Below are 16,626 nucleotides of genomic sequence, written 5' to 3'. Positions count from 1 at the left end.
CTCATATACTGATTGGCTTCATCACTGTCTCCTCTCCACCAGTGAGCTGGTGTGTGGTGGGCGTTCTGGCGCAATATGGCTGCCGTCGCATCATCCAAGTGGATGCTGCACATTGGTGGTGGTTGAGGAGATTCCCCCCTCTATGTAATGTGCCGAGAAAAGTGCTATATAAATGTAATGAATTATTATTATTATTATCATTAAATCATGGGCCAATTTTCATTTTTGGGTGAACTATTCCTTTAAGGTTGAGCCACTGTAGTCACTTGGACTATTTTAACGATGTCTTTCGTTAGATGCAATTACCTAGCAGCCTATGAAGGAGTGAGCCATCAAAAATATCTTAATTTGGGTTCCAAAGATGAACGAAAGTCTTACGGGGTTGGAACAACATGAGGGCGAGTAATTACTCACAGAATTTTCATTTTTGGGTGAACTAACCCTTTAATAGATTCGTAATAAAATGCCAATATGCACTTTTGGGTTTCACTAAATTTAAAATAAATTTACAACTCACCATGCTATGATCAGTAAACGATAATGGTGTGATATAGCATTTGTTAAACATTTTCAAATCTAGCTAAAGCTAAACAATTATCAAGTGCATGAGCCCATGTGTACTGTCTTTCATTACCATTCAGTGCTCGTCCTCATTGAGTGCGCAAGACCCCTTTTAGCGTGCCGGTGTGCACAATTTTTGTTTGTTTGTTTGCATGTGGCTCAATCTTCAAAGATGCATGTGTAAACCCTCCAGTTCTACTCTTAGAGCAGGATTTGAACTGCCGTATCAGGCATGGGTGTTGGACACGCTAACAAGGACTCTAAAGACTGCATCCTCTAGCATCAGTCGCCGCAGTGCTCCTCCTGTGGCCAGAGGAGTGAGGTTTACTAGCACAGCTCTTACTAGCTGGCCTCCGTTACACTTACCCTAAACCTCACTCCCATCCGGGTCACGACACCAATAGTAACGAGCGGGATTCGAACCAGTCTTTCCGAGATCGGAGGCCAAACATTAGAAAATATAAGTATGGAAAACAGACAATTGTCTTTGTGCTTTCAGATACTTTTTAAAGGTTTGATAAAATAAAACATCAGACTCATAATGTTAAATACATTTCTTATTGATTACCAAAGTTTTATGATACAACATAAAGATAAGAAGAAAAAGAAATGTTTTAATTGATGATACATGTACAGTCAAAGCTTTCATTGTTTTAAAAATACAATAATGAACTTTAAAAAAAGCATGTGTTTTAATTATGTAAATAATAATAAGGCAGATGAGTTGCATGAAATTAATACATTTGGAGTATTACAGCTCTCATACCAATAACTTGAGCAACACTAACATTTAAAAGCAGACCACCAAATGCCTGTGTATTCAAAAAATGTTCATGTTCCCTCACCATCTATAGCTTTCTGGTGTCCTACCATGATATTTCTTACACTTATGGTCTATATTTATAGTTATTGTCATAGCTATTTGTAACTGCGGTGACAACACGAATGATATTGATGACAAACATTAACCAGAACAGGAGGCCAATAGCAAGACTGACATGGTTAAGGATGCGAGACATTCTGGAGTTTTTGCTTGCTATTGGTTGGTGTCCAAACATGTTAGCATCCCGAGTCTGTGAAAGTAAATTACAATAATATTACAAATATTGGTATAAAACCTTTCTTAAGTGACATGCATCAAATCAAATCAAAGGTCTTCACAGGTCAGAATATAAACACAATAAGAAAACACAAAATTCTACTCTAAACTAAGAAGAAAATGAGAAATAACATATATTATTATATACTTGATTTATAGTAGCTGTAAAAAAATAAATAAAAATAAATCACAAAACATATCACAGAGTTTTTAAACATCAGTGCTTGGAGTGCATTAGGCTATATTTTCAGTTTTGCAATATTTATACACATATACACAATATACACAATATTTGCAGAAAGAATCCGATTTCACGTCTCCGTTTTCAGCTCCTCCCCTCCTGACGCGAAAACACTCGCCCGATCGGTTATATCCAGTCACAGCCGATTTCGAACACACCTTCAATTTTAATAAAACTGACTAGATTATTATTATTTTTTTTAACTAGCAGTTTATACTATTTTAAAGCACGTGGCCTATACTATTTAATTCTGTATTATGAATTTTTTAAAACGGAAGCAATATTTTCTGTATAGGCTATAGAGGCTTACTTTTCATTAACCGCATCTAAGCATGGCGCTTCTCGTCTGTGTGACTGACTCAAAACTGTTTGTGCTACAAACTAATGTGCTTATTAGTAGGCTACGTTAATAAATAAAAATAAATAAATACCTGTTTACAACGTCAATCACCATAATAAACTGTTTTTGCACGGCTAAAATAGCCTAACTGGAGAAGATAATTAACACCGAAAGCCTTGAACATTCAAAATTAAAATGGCTCTTAAGTTAAGAATAAGGAGAATACAGGCCTAAAGTATTGGAGTAAACAAGCGATAGCAGTGTGATAGCTAGATGACTTCTGTAATTTAAACTTCCGTAATCCATAGTTTATTATTTTGTTATGTTTTTTACTCAAAAGAGAGAATTTTTTTACTAAAAATAAGAGTTTTTTTTATCGACACCAATTGTTCAATGAAGAACCTTTAACATCCATGGATTCTTTCCATTGCACTAAAGGTTCTTTATAGTGAAAAAGTTTCTTTAGATTTTTAAAATGTTCTTCAAACTAATAAAAAAAAATTATTTTAAGAACTTTTCACTAAAATGTTCTTTGGGGAACCAAAAGTGGCTCTTATATATGGCATCACTGCGAAAACACCGTTTTGTAACCTTTATTTTTTAGCGAGTTACTGGAAGCCACAAAACAGCATTTAATGCTATAAATAGACCTAGACGTAAAAAGGTTAACAACATGCTAAAAATACAATGCTGAAATTTTAAACAGAGGTTCAAACAACGTCACAATATCAATGTTGATTCGAATAGCAAAGTCTTTTTCATTTAAATTCAACCTTGATCCATGACGTTAAATAGGCCTTATCATTAAAAATGCAGGCTGTAAACAATACAGACTTTCTGAAGATTTAAGTAATTCTTTACATATTTAAACTCTGAAATATGAACCTTGGTTAATATTCTAGTACAACTATGACCTCATTATTTTGACTGTCTCTATTGTCTGTTTCAGTCCCACATTGATTCCTTTATACTGACATGAATCATGACCCTGTGAAGTCTTGTTTAGCCCTTAATATAAAGTGATTTTAACGATGCTCTATAAACAATTTCAAAACAATATTTATGCCCTATATTATTTTACAAATAAAGGTTAAATTATTTATTTATTTATTTTGAAGAGTAGGCCTATCATTTGTAAATGTGCTAAGCGAGGTGAGACAGGTGTATGAACCAATACTTACTGTGATGGAGTAAACAAGAGCAGCCGATCCCAGAGGTATGCAGCAGCACAGCATGGTAAAGATGGAATAGCACAGGTAATCTGTCTCTGGATTGGTCAGTGGAGTGAAGGACACATTAACTGGAGGCTGCACAGTGACCACAGTCTGCCCTGGATATGGCCCTTGTATGTACTGGCCAGATGTTGCCGGAGCTCCATAATGCTGCACAGGTTGACCTGAAGTGCTGGGATAACTCTCAGAGGGAGGGAATCCAATGGAGTATTCTGGAGGGTCCTGCTCCAGTGGAAGTAAAGGCTGCCCAACTTCCTTTTTGGGATCCATGTTTCTCTTTGATATTTTTCCTGCACCCCTGAAGGAATGAGAAAGATCTGTACGTCTGTCTCTGGTGTGTAGTCAGGTGAAGATTGACCTGTTATGTGTGTCAAGTTCCTCTTCTGGTTACTGGGTTGTGTTGTACTGTAAGGGGAGGAGTGACAAGAATTTTGGCACAGATTTCCTGTTTACTGCAACTTTTCTAGTTTGACTGCAGACGCCACTTGGTGGAATCAACATGTAGCTTCATGAGTTGAAGAAAATTAAATACCAGGAGACATAGATGATTTAATTATTCCTGAGCATGTTTTTTCAAATTCTTTTTAGATTCTTGTTTCTGGTTCCTCCTGTAAGGTTCCTGTTCATCAAATCCCGATTTGGGTATTTGACTAACATTTTTACTTATGTTGAAGTTGGTTGATCACTCACTGGGAACTAACAATCTTTGTGATATTTTTGGTTGTTTGCTTGTCTGACGAAATTCTAGGGTAATAGACAAAATCATCTGCTAAAATGTAATAACTGAAGTCATATTATCATTTATTATTTTATTCCCACATTGTTAAATTCAATGGGGGTTTCTAAAAAGATCTTTCATCTTGAAGACACATTAAACACATGCAGTATATGTGGGTAGTACAATCTGATGAGCAGCGTCCTCTCCTGTGACCTTTCCCCATTCGTTCTCAATTACGTTTGGATAGATGGTGAAACTTACAATATGGACGTATTGACAAAAGTTTAATGTTTACATTTACAGGTATTTACAGCAACAACAACAACAAAAAAGTAAAATAAACATTGTTTTAAACATACAATAATCTGCGTATGTTTTAATGATTCATTGAGCAAATAACATTTCAAATGCAGAGAACCAAATCTATTTGTAATCTGCATCCAAACATGACAGCTCTAATAGTTGTTATTCTTAAAAAAAAATAACCTGGTAGACAATCACAAATACAGTGACAACAAGCCCAATAGCAACGGCGACATGATTCAGGGTGCGTGCCATTTTGGAGTTCTTCTCTGCTAATGCTTGTTGTCCTGAGATGTTGGCATCTCGAGCCTGTGAAAACAACAGTAAAACATAATGTTAACCTCTGTTCTCATTCTGAATTTCTTTGAGCCAATGGCACAGAATTCTCAAATGAGGGAGCAAACTCCACTTTGTGGATGGGTTTTCTTATAGTTCAACATACTGTATAAAGTTTCATCTCAAAGGTGAAACACTATCTACTTAAACAAGCAAACAAAATTATGTTTATTTATTAAAACCAAGTCATAACAACATGATGTCATCAAATGTATATATTTTAAACATTTAATTTTTTTATTGGTAATAATGTAATTTAATGTTAATGTCGATGCAAATCCTAAAGGTTGCCAGAAACCTTTCATTTAACTGATCTGAGTGCTCAAAAAATTGGTTTGCTTATGGATCTTCATCCTAAATTGTAATGTAGCCTGAACAAGTGGTGATTTAGGAGATTTCACTTAAAGGCTTAGTTAACCCAGAAATTTTAATTATCCAATAATTGACTCACCCTCAAGCCATCCATGTATATGACTTTCTCCTTTCAGCCAAACATAATCAGAGTTTGCATGTTCTTCCTGTGTCTGCGTTGGTTTTCTCCAGGTGCTCCGGGTTCCTAAAGGAATGCGAAATTGTCTGTGCCTGTGGCCCAAGATGCTGGGATAGGCTCCAGCTTCCCACGGCCCTAATAAGGATAAAGCGGTTTGGATAATGGATGGAGGATTTCGCACTTTCTTATTTTCATTTAGTTTAACTTGATGTAGCCTACTAAAATTGGATAATAAAAGCTACATAGGCCTAGACATATTTAAAAACAAACTAATAAAATGAGCAAAAAAAATATAAAAATTATTGAACTGAAAAAAAAAACACTAAAAAAACAACAATAGTATTTCAATGATCCTACAGTAGAATAACACCAATGAATGCCTTGTCACCCATATGCATACATTTAAAGGGGTGGTTGATTATGATTTCCCTTTTCTAACTTTAGTTAGTGTGTAATGTTGCTGTTAGAGCATAAACAACATCTGCAAAGTTACGACGCTCAAAGTTCAAAGCAAAGGGAGATATTTTCTTGTAAAAAATTGTTTTTTAAGGACTACAACAAACGGCTGGTAGAGACTATACAACATTCCTCCCGGGGTAGTGACATCACCAGATGCTGCCGGAGCTCCATAATGCTGCCCAGGTTGACCTGAAGTGCTGGGATAACTCTCAGAGGGAGGGAATCCAATGGAGTATTATAAAGGCTGCCCTACTTCCATTGGAGACTTTTTGGGATCCATTTTTGTCTTGGATTGTGTTTTTTTCCTGCAATAAGAAAGATCTATACGTCTGTCTCTGGGGTAGTCGGGTAAAGATTGATCTGTTGCGTGCATCTCACATTCCTGTTTTGGTACCACAAAACCAGTCAAAAGGGTAATGCGTAATTGGCAGTACACATTACCCAATGTGACTGGTTTTGTGGTCCAGGGTCACAGTTGTGTGTAGCCTTTTGAAAACATGCTACTCTAACCTACTACTATTGTATACCTACTACCTATATATACCTATATATACCTACTAACCTATCTACTGACCAGCTGAAGTTTTAACAGGCCTGTTTAGTAGTCAAGTGCATCTCTTTTTTTAGCTATGGAATAATTTAAGTGAACTCATTTGTTTGCAGTTTCTGAGTAAAAATTGTTTCTTATTTTTTTCTTTTCCAGTGATTTTTTTTTTTTACTACAACAGTAAAAATGACTAATATTATAAATATAATATATAAAAAATGTGTTGCTCTTTCTCTAGAACTGAAAGTCATTTACATGGAGTCAAAAAACTTGACAAAAGACCACAGGTATACATTGACCTACTTTATCAGTGAAGCATGTTATGTTGCAAGAATGTGCAACATAACTACCTCTTATTGTTTAAGCAACTTGTATTGTTTAAAATGCTTACATATTTGTCTGTCCAGCTGAAGTTTTAACAGGCCTGTTTAGTAGTCAACTGCATCTCTTTTTTTTAGTTATGGAATTATTTAAGTGAACTCAATGTGATAGAGCAATTTACTTTTTAAGTGCTGTATGTCAAGCATATACACCATTTTCACTAGAATCATTTGAGTAGTGAATCATTCATAATGTCTGTCATCAATGTTTTTTGATGCAAGTTTAAGCTAATAATAATACGTTCCCTTTCAGTCGAGAACGTCAGACGTAGTCGACGTTGACTGAATGGGATCACGCTAGGGAGCCTATCTTCTTCGAGCATGCTTGAACGAGCCAATGCGCGCAATGGCGACGTAAATTGCATTACGCGCTCCGCCCCGCGAGACGGGTATAAATACAGAAGCGGATGCATACACAATCTGTCTTTCGCTTCGGAGCCGATCGGTCTTCACGTCGATGTCTCTGAAGAATGTTGTTATATTACAATCAATGAGCGAGTGTGTCGGTGCTTCTTCTAGGAAAACTTTCCCAGCTGCTGGTGATTCTACAGCGTGAGTGCAGCGGTGATCGCGAGCTTTGAGCTCTCAACTGCTGTTTTAACAGCATCAAATTTCTGTGTTTGTTGACGGCTGGTTAGAGGGCGGAAAAGCGAGTGCTTCACTGTTTCGCTTCACTGTTTCGCTTCACTGTTTCAGTTCACTGTTCAGTGTTGCCGCGGTCATTCCACTGTGTGCTCCGGCACTGGCACCATTTCCTGAAAGAGCAACACGGGTGCATTTGCGTCTTTTTCAAGATGTCTTTCCACCCGTGCGTTTCTGGATGCGATCGTTCCCTGTCCCCCCATATGGACGATCACAATGGTTGTATCACGTGTTTGTAATATATATGTGTATATAATGTATGTGTATATATGCAGCACGTTGAAGCAGCTTTTGTGGATAGTTTATGTTCTCATTGTGAAGATATGACTATCGCGGTGTTGAGATCGAGACTCTCCTTCATGCGTGAAGCTGGAGTCCTCATTACCACGCCCGGCTACGGCGCCGTGTGAGATGGGTGATCAGAGGATCATAGTGAGGGTTCCCCGCCCGGTTACCAATCCCTGTGGGCTCCTCACTCCTCTATCACATCGCAGCCGGTGGAGCCCCGTTGAGCGCGCTGGTCCCTCTGTAATGGACCGACCAGCCGTTTCATTCGGGCCTCTCCAGGGGACAGGATGCCGATTGCAGCATCGGAGGGTGAGCTGACCTCTGGAAATGATGACTCTGCTGTGTTATCTCCCCCTGGGAGTGTAACGTTGCCCGAGCCAGATCCAGTAACATCAGCTATGCTGAATCAGGCCGCCGAGGCTGTCGGGCTCGACTGGAAAATTCCACCGTGTCCCGAACAGTCTCGGTTGGATGATTGGTATCGCGGGACGGGCCGCGCTGGGTTAAATGCCCCAGCAGACCTGAGCCCCGTCTGCCATGCTTTCATACTTCCAAAGGGGAATCAGACTGCCTGGTCTTCAATCCAATCAACTCCTGGCCTTCTCGGCACTTCAGGATGCCGTGCCATTCAGCGTGCCCTCAACAGGCCAGGGCTGCAAGCTTTGACTCACAACAGCCATGTGCTCGAAACCACCATGCAAGTCATCATATCTTCTCCACCCAGCAGAGAAGAAAACGACTGCAACTTGTACAGTGACTTTTGACACTCACGGACCCATCACGAACTCAATTTTTAACCACTTCAAGAATTGTATCCACTGACCAACCATGCAAGTATCAATTTAATGAGGTGCTCTGAAAATGATAAGCTTATGGTTCTTTTCATAGTTAAATAGATCTTTTCCATAGTTCTATTTCCTGCTTCCGGTTCCACATCACTCACCCTTTTACCTATGCATGTATGTATGAATGTATGTATGTTTGTTTAGTGTTGTTTGTGAGTTAGTTAATAAAACTTGTGCACAATATGGATCTGGTTTCTGATTCTCTGTTTGCATACAAAGTCCCTTTTACAATCTTGATCTTGTTACATGCTCTAAGTGCTGTTGAGGAATAATTATTTTTCGGTGACCATGAAAAATACACTTTTCTTAGAATAAATGAATGATCAAAGAGTTCGTTAGAACTGATTAATTTATTGTAATATTAATTTAGCTTACCTCAAAGTTAATCTAATTAACTGACCAAAATATTAATAATTAATCATATTTGGTAATTATGGATTATTATTAATATTTCCCCTTTGAGCTAATATTGTTACATGGTCCTGGAGGGCCATCGTTGGCTCACCTTGGTTGTATGGTGGATGCGGACAAGGTTCGGTTCCTGGTCTCCCCAATTTCCCAGGTTGGGCTGGTCGGCGATGCGGCCGATTTAATGTAAGCTTTATCCTTTGAGTCTCCTTTGTGGAGTTTGCATGTTCTTCCTGTGTCTGCGTTGGTTTTCTCCAGGTGCTCCGGGTTCCTAAATTAATGCGATATTGTCTGTGCCTGTGGCCCAAGATGCTGGGATAGGCTCCAGCTTCCCACGGCCCTAATAAGGATAAAGCGGTTTGGATAATGGATGGAGGATTTCGCACTTTCTCATTTTCATTTACTTTAACTTGATGTAGCCTACTAAAATTGAATAATAACAGCTGCATAGGCCTAAAAACAAACTAATAAAATGACCCAAAAAAATTACTAAACTGAAAAAAAAAAAATATATATATATATATATATATTAAAAATAATAAAAACTAATAGTATCTTAATGATCCTAATAACACCACAGTAAATGTCTTGTCACCCATTTGCATACATTTAAAGGGGTGGTTGATTATGATTTCACTTTTCTAACTTTAGTTAGTGTGTAATGTTGCTGTTTGAGCATAAACAACATCTGCAAAGTTACGACGCTCAAAGTTCAAAGCAAAGGGAGATATTTTCTTGTAAAAAAATGCTTTTTAAGCACTACAACAAACGGCTGGTAGGGACTACACAACATTCCTCCCGGGTTAGTGAACCCCAATATTTACATAAACCCTGCCCCAGAACACAATTTATAGCTGGGTTGTGTTGTACTGTAAGGGGAGGAGTGACAAGAATTTTGGTACAGATTTACTGTTTACGGGAACTTTTCCTGTTTGACTGCAAACATCACTTGGTGGAATCAACATGTAGATTCATGAGTTCAGGAAAATTAAATAGCCTACCAGGAGACACATGGAGATGATTTAATGATTCTTGAGCATGTTTTTTTTTTTTACTGATTTTTTTTTACTTATTTTTTTAAACATCAGGTTACTGTTCATCAAATCCTATTTGACAAACACTTTTACTGTTGATGTTGTTTGATGGGAACAGTCTTTGTGGTATTTTTGGTTGTCTGACGAAATTCACTTCTCATTAATTCTCAGGAAGGTGTAGGTGTTATACTGTCTGACACATCACTTCCAGCACAATTGTGGTGAAAACGTGGTTTATAGGGTTATAGACAAACTCTTCTGCTAAAATGTAATAACTTAAGTAATATTTAAAAAAAATATTTTATCCTCACATTGTTAAATTCAATGGGGGTTTCTTAAAAGATCTTCCATCTTGAAGACATATTAAACAAAGTATATGTACGGGTAGTCAAATCTGATGAACAGGGTCCTTCCTGTGACCTTTACCCATTCATTCTCAATTATCCCCCAGACCTCAAACTCATTGCGCTCAGGGAGGCAAGAGAAACCCCACAACCCGCTGTAACTTTAACTGCAGGTGTCGCTGTCAAACAGTGAACACATTTTTTAAGTGCATATTTTTTCCATTGTTTTATTTTTGTACCTTGGATTCTTTTCTCATCCAATTCTTTCGAGGAAGCACTGCCTACCTTGCCTCCTCGATAGATAGATAGATAGATAGATAGATAGATAGATAGATAGATAGATAGATAGATAGATAGATAGATAGATAGATAGATAGATAGATAGATAGATAGATAGATAGATAGAGCTGCAAATAGCACAGACCACCACTGAAATGTTTCAATTGGACCCCAATAAGTGACAAACCTGGCTGAGACATGCTTCCTGTTGACATCTCATATGCACTAAGAATATATTTCTGTTATTAATAACTGAAAATGTAATTTAATAATTAAGAAAAACAAGAAAAAGTTTTTCATGATAAAATTTAATTAGCCAATCAAAGCTTTCATTGTTTTAAACATACCCATAATCGGCATATGTTTTAAGTACAATGAGCAAATAACATTTCAAATGCTGAGAACCAAATCTGTTTCTAATCTGGATCCAAACATGACAGCTCTAATAGCTGTTATTTATTCTTAAAAACTATAATCTCGAAGATAATGACCAAAACAGTGACAACAAGCCCAATAGCAACGGCGACATGATTCAGGGTGCGTGCCGTTTTGGAGTTCTTCTCTGCTAATGCTTGCTGTCCTGAGTAGTTGGCATTTCGAGTCTGTGAAAACAATAGTGAAACATAATGTTAACCACTTCTGTTCTCATTCTGAATTTATGAAGGTATAAAAGAGTAGCAAAACTCCAGAGCACGTAGATGTGAATTTGAGAACTTGTACAATAAATATTCGTACTTGTACGTGAACATTTACACTCACAGCTCCAATGTGAAAACCTGTAAAATAAAAATCTGAAGTTGAATGTTGAAATTTGCACTCGCAGACAATAGTCACAAACCTGTATTCTGAATTTGAAGCTGCAGACAAGTAGTCACTAATGTGTAAAATGCCATTCTCAGAAATTCAATGACAGACAAGGCGCCAACCAATAAAACGGCTCCTTTGAACACCCCCGCTCCTGCCCCCATTTCTCTCTCGCCGCCACGAGTTTTAAGAGCACAAGTTAGTTTTGCACCTAATATATCGTGAAAAGTGTAACAAAAGTCAAGGCGCGAAATTTGAAATTGCAGTGACAGATTTGAGAAGTTGCAAGTGCCTAATTGAGGTTGTACTGTGAATGTGAATGTAAGATTAAATGAAAATATATATTACAAGCTTGTGTCTGTCATTGTATTTCTGAGAATGGCATTTTACACATTAGTGACTACTTGTCTGCAGCTTCAAATTCAGAATACAGGTTTGTGACTATTGTCTGCGAGTGCAAATTTCAACATTCAACTTCAGATTTTTATTTTACAGGTTTTCACGTTGGAGCTGTGAGTGTACAAGTACGAATATTTATTGTACAAGTTCTAAAATTCACATCTACGTGCTCTCGAGTTTTGCTACTCTTTAACCTTCATAGTATTTCTTTGAACCAGTGGAACAGGGGGAATTCTCAAATGAGGGAGGAAACTCCACTTTGTAAATGGGTTTTCTTATAGTTCAACATGTAAAGTTTAATTTCCATTTGATTGAAGATTCAGGTCAAAGGTGTTTGAAACACTATTTAGTTTAACAAGCAATCAAAATTATATATTTTTGTTTATTTATTAAAACCAAGTCACACCAACATGTCATCAAATGTATACGTTTTAAACATTTCATTTACTTTTTATTGGTAATAATTGCAAATGCAAATGTTAATCCTAATGCAAATCCTATAGGTTGCAGGAAACCTTTCATTTAACTGAATTGTTTGCTCATGGATCTTTATTCTGAGTTGTTTACTTTGTAATTAGTCATTTCTATCAGTTTGACTGTTTGGTTTAACAGACAGAGTGTCAAGAGACATAAAACATCTGGTGTTTGCATGGCTTTAACTCGTTCAAACACACCCTATTTACTATTTAAACGCTGAATGTCAAGAACAAAATATTTTTTGCTTACAAGTTTAAGCTTGCAGATTCAACCACATATGAAAATGAGTGGGACATTTTTGAAAAACTTCCTCAGATAGTTCTGCAAATGATTTCCACAGAAATATTATGTATACATTATACGTTTTATACTAAACATGTATTTATAATTGTGTGTGATAAATATATATGATTTTTTGTTTGTTGTAGATTGTTTAAAGAGATTTTGTTTCCATCTATAAACTGATGTCAGTGCAGAATAATCCATACATTCCCCAAACCACAATGCAAAATTATTACTTTTTTTCCATTTATGAACACATAACCATTGATAGAGGCTCATAATAATAATTAAAAAAAAATAAAAAAGTTGCCCCAAAGAACCACAAATTGATTAATTTTTCATACAGTATAAATAATTAATACTTATTTTTCTACAGGTTGTTCTTTGTGTGCCTTAAAGGGTAATGATAAATAAATAATTAATCATTGTAATTATAAACTTATGATTATCAAGCTCCTTGCTCTTTATATTTTTTATATTTTACATTACTTAACACTAAAATGTAAACCATGGTAAATACATGCCTAAATATTTTTACTTCTCTATCGCATGAAATGCTTTTTTGATTTGATTTATAATGAGATGTTATGTTTAATTATGCTTATATAAAGACTAAAGAAATTAAATAAATAGTTCATAAATAAAAGGAAAGTACTAATACTTACGGAGCAGGAGAAAACCAGTGCGGCGATACCCAGAGGTAAGCAGCAGCACAGCATGGTAAAGATGGAATAACACAGGTAATCTGGCTCTGGATTGGCCAGTGGAGCGGCGGTCACAAAAACTGTAGGCTGCATGGCGACCACAGATTGCCCTGGATATGGCCCTTGGGCATAGGGGCCCTGAGGCACTGGCTGGCTTGGAAAGGATGGAGGGTATCCAGCAGGATTGTCCTGGTATGCTGGTGGTGGTAGTGTAGGCTCCATTCCTGATTTCTCTGATGAATTCCAGGCACCTTGAGGCTGATTTCTGGGATCCATTTTTCTAATTATTTAGTTTTAAATTTGATTGTAATTTCCTTTGTGTTGTCCTCTGCAGGGATGAGTGTTTTGCTGTACTCCGGTTCAGACTCTTACTGTATATACAGGCAGCAGCAAATAGGATGCGAGTTGTAGTTGTAGGGGTGTGGCAATAACTTTTGGCACTGAGCCATCTTGGTGTCACATGACCCTGAAGAGACATGAAATATCAGGAGGATCAGTTGGATTACACTAAAAAAATATATACTTTAACTCAATTCAATTATGGACAGTGGTTCCACACAACCAACTAGTTTTTATTGACATTAAGGTTTATTTTTAATCTCTGCAATATCATCGTGTTATGACAACACAGCTGAATTTGAATTCTTGTTAGCAGGTCCTCAACCCAAGCACAAGCTCAACACTTTACAATGGTAACCGCCCAAAACACTAACATAACAGAAACTTTTAAATACCAACATAATAGAAAAGTAAACATTAAAAAGTCTCCCCAATTGAAAAAATTGTATACTTAAGTACAATTTATTAAGTAGCCTATAACTAAGTGCATTTATGCCACACTATAAATTGGTATACTTAAAATCTGCTAAATTGGAACAACTAATTTTGTACTAAATGCATTTTAGTTGTCCAAAAGTAGTAGTGCAACTAAAGTTGTATTTAATATACTTGTTTGTGCTAAAGTGGAACTATTCCAAATATTCTCACCGTCCCGTATACGGGACGCCTAAGTTTACGTCACTATATTACAATTAAATCCTAATTTAATCATGACAAACTATATATTGTTGGAAAGGTCTAAGACTCCTTAATGGATATTTCAGCACTGTTTTTTGTTACAATTTTTGTTACTCTTCCACATATGGTAGCGTCGCTTAGACGCAAATTTCATCATACAGACAGGGCGGGGTACGGCCTGAACTGATGGGAAAATGTGGGTCTTACACAGTTTGCCCAGGCACGTCTCGTGCTACTGCTTTCCACTGTCGATCATTGAGCTGTGCTCAGCAGACGCAGCATTCTGAGTTGATAGCATCAAGTCAGATAATACTGGTTAACTTAGACCGACAGCAGCCTGGCCTGCAGGGCGGGAACCTCTAGGTTGTAGAACCTTATAAATGTAGACGGGGAGGCCCAGCCTGCCACCGTACAAATATCTTGCAAGGCAATCCCACTTGACCAGGCCCACGAAGAGGCCACGCCTCTCGTGGAGTGCGCTCTGACACCCAGCGGGCACTGCATGCCCTTGGAGGCATATGCCAGCGCTATAGCGTCAACTATCCATCTGGATAGGCTCTGTTTCGACGCGGCTAGTCCCTTAGAACGCCCGCTAAACGAAACAAAGAGCTGCTCCGTCTGTCTGAAGACAGACGAGCGAGACACATAAGCTCGTAATGCCCTGACCGGGCAAAGGAGGCCCGCGTCCCTTTCCTCATCAGGGACCGGTAGGGCTGACAGGGAGATAACCTGCGCCCTAAACGGTGTGTTGAGGGATTTCGGAACATAACCGTGCGAGAGCCAGCAGAAACACAGTCTTGAAAGACAGATGTTTCAGATCAATTGACTGTAAAGGCTCGAATGGTGCACCTTTCATGGCTTCCAGAACCGTAGAAAGGTCCCATACGGGGACTGAGGGGGGTCTGGGAGGATTCAGTCTCTTAGCTCCTCTAAGGAAGCGGATGACCAACTCGTTCCTTCCTATTGACTGACCAAGCGTTGTTCCTGAGAACGCTGTTATAGCCACCACATAAACTTTGAGCGTGGAAGGGGCCCTGCCCTTATCCAACAGCTCTTGTAGGAAGGAAAGCACCTCCGTCACTCCACAGTCTGTGGGTGACACGCCACGGGCTGTGCACCAGCCCGAAAACACTGACCATTCCGAGGAGTAGAGCCGTCTCGTAGACGGAGCTCTAGCCTGCGTGATCGTGTTTAATACTCCTTTAGGGAGTCCAACATGTACCCGTTGATGGCCCAGACATGAAGGGACCACAATTCCGGGTGAGGATGCCAGATCGAGCCGTGGGCCTGAGAGAGGAGGTCTCTCCTCACTGGTACTGGCCACGTGGCAGTGCTTGCTAACTGCATCACGACTGGGAACCAAGGTTAGTTTTCCCAGAACGGTGCCACCAGCAGTACTGAGCATCCTTCTTCCCTGATCCATTCTATCACCTGAGGCAGGAGAGAGACGGGGGAAAAGCATAAAGCGGGCGGCGGGGCCACACGTGAGCCAGCGCGTTCCTGCTCTTGGAGAAAAATTCCGGACAGTGAGCGTTTTCTTGAGACGCGAGCAGGTCTACTTCCGCTCTGCCGAATTTCTTCCACAGCAGTTGGACTGTCTGTGGGTGTAAAGACCATTCGCCTGCCGGAACATTGTTCCTGGACAGTCTGTCTGGTCCTATATTCAGGATTCCTGGCACGTGCGCTGCTCTGAGCGAGCGCAGGTTGCGCTGAGCCCATACCAGGAGGCGTTCTGCTAGCCTGTACAGGTTCCTGGACCTGAGGCCGCCCTGGCGATTTATGTAGGACACCACAGACGCGTTGTCCGAGCGGACCAGGACGTGGCGTCCTTTTATTTGGGGACAAAAACGCGTCAGCGCGTTGTCTACTGCCAGCATTTCGAGGCAGTTTATGTGCAGGAGCTTCTCCCGTTCCGACCACTGGCCGAAGAATGGTCTGCCCTCGAGCAGCGCTCCCCATCCCGAGGTGGACGCGTCCGTGGACACCACTTTCACCCTCGAGGAAGTCCCCAGGCTTACACCTGACTGGTACCAGTCGTTTGCTCTCCAAGGTTTCAGAGCTGTGACGCACTTCTGATTGACCTTGAGGCGAATCAAACCGGATTCCCACGCTTGGCGTGGGACTCGCGCTTTCAGCCAAAACTGCAGCGGGCGCATGCGGAGCAGGCCCAGCTGGAGTACTGATGATGCTGAGGCCATGAGACCCAGCATCTTCTGAAATTTCTTGAGCGGGACAGACGCGCCGCAGTGGAACGAGTTCGCTGTGCGTTGAATGTCTACCGCGCGCTGTGGCATTAGTCGCGCTATCATGGACAGCGAGTCCTCTGTGCCCAGGAAAGATATCTTCTGACTGGGTGACAGAGAGCTCTTCGCCCAATTGACACTGAGACCCAAATTC

At 39.3% G+C, this 16,626-nt stretch overlaps 1 long non-coding RNA gene across 1 annotated transcript; it reads right to left on the bottom strand.

The window, feature by feature from the left end:
• Positions 1 to 1,100: 1,100 nt before the first annotated feature.
• On the bottom strand, positions 1,101 to 3,861 carry LOC309484508. The gene is made up of 2 exons (XR_014200867.1): positions 3,423 to 3,861; positions 1,101 to 1,634 (listed from the first exon to the last, which is right to left on the bottom strand). It is a non-coding gene; the product is annotated as an uncharacterized lncRNA (long non-coding RNA).
• Between the last annotated feature and the right edge of the window lie 12,765 nt (positions 3,862 to 16,626).

Source organism: Leuciscus leuciscus (assembly GCF_965113295.1).
Source record: "Leuciscus leuciscus genome assembly, chromosome: 20".
NCBI classification, from domain to species: domain Eukaryota; kingdom Metazoa; phylum Chordata; class Actinopteri; order Cypriniformes; family Leuciscidae; genus Leuciscus; species Leuciscus leuciscus.
This window is presented reverse-complemented; position numbering and strand designations above follow the sequence as displayed.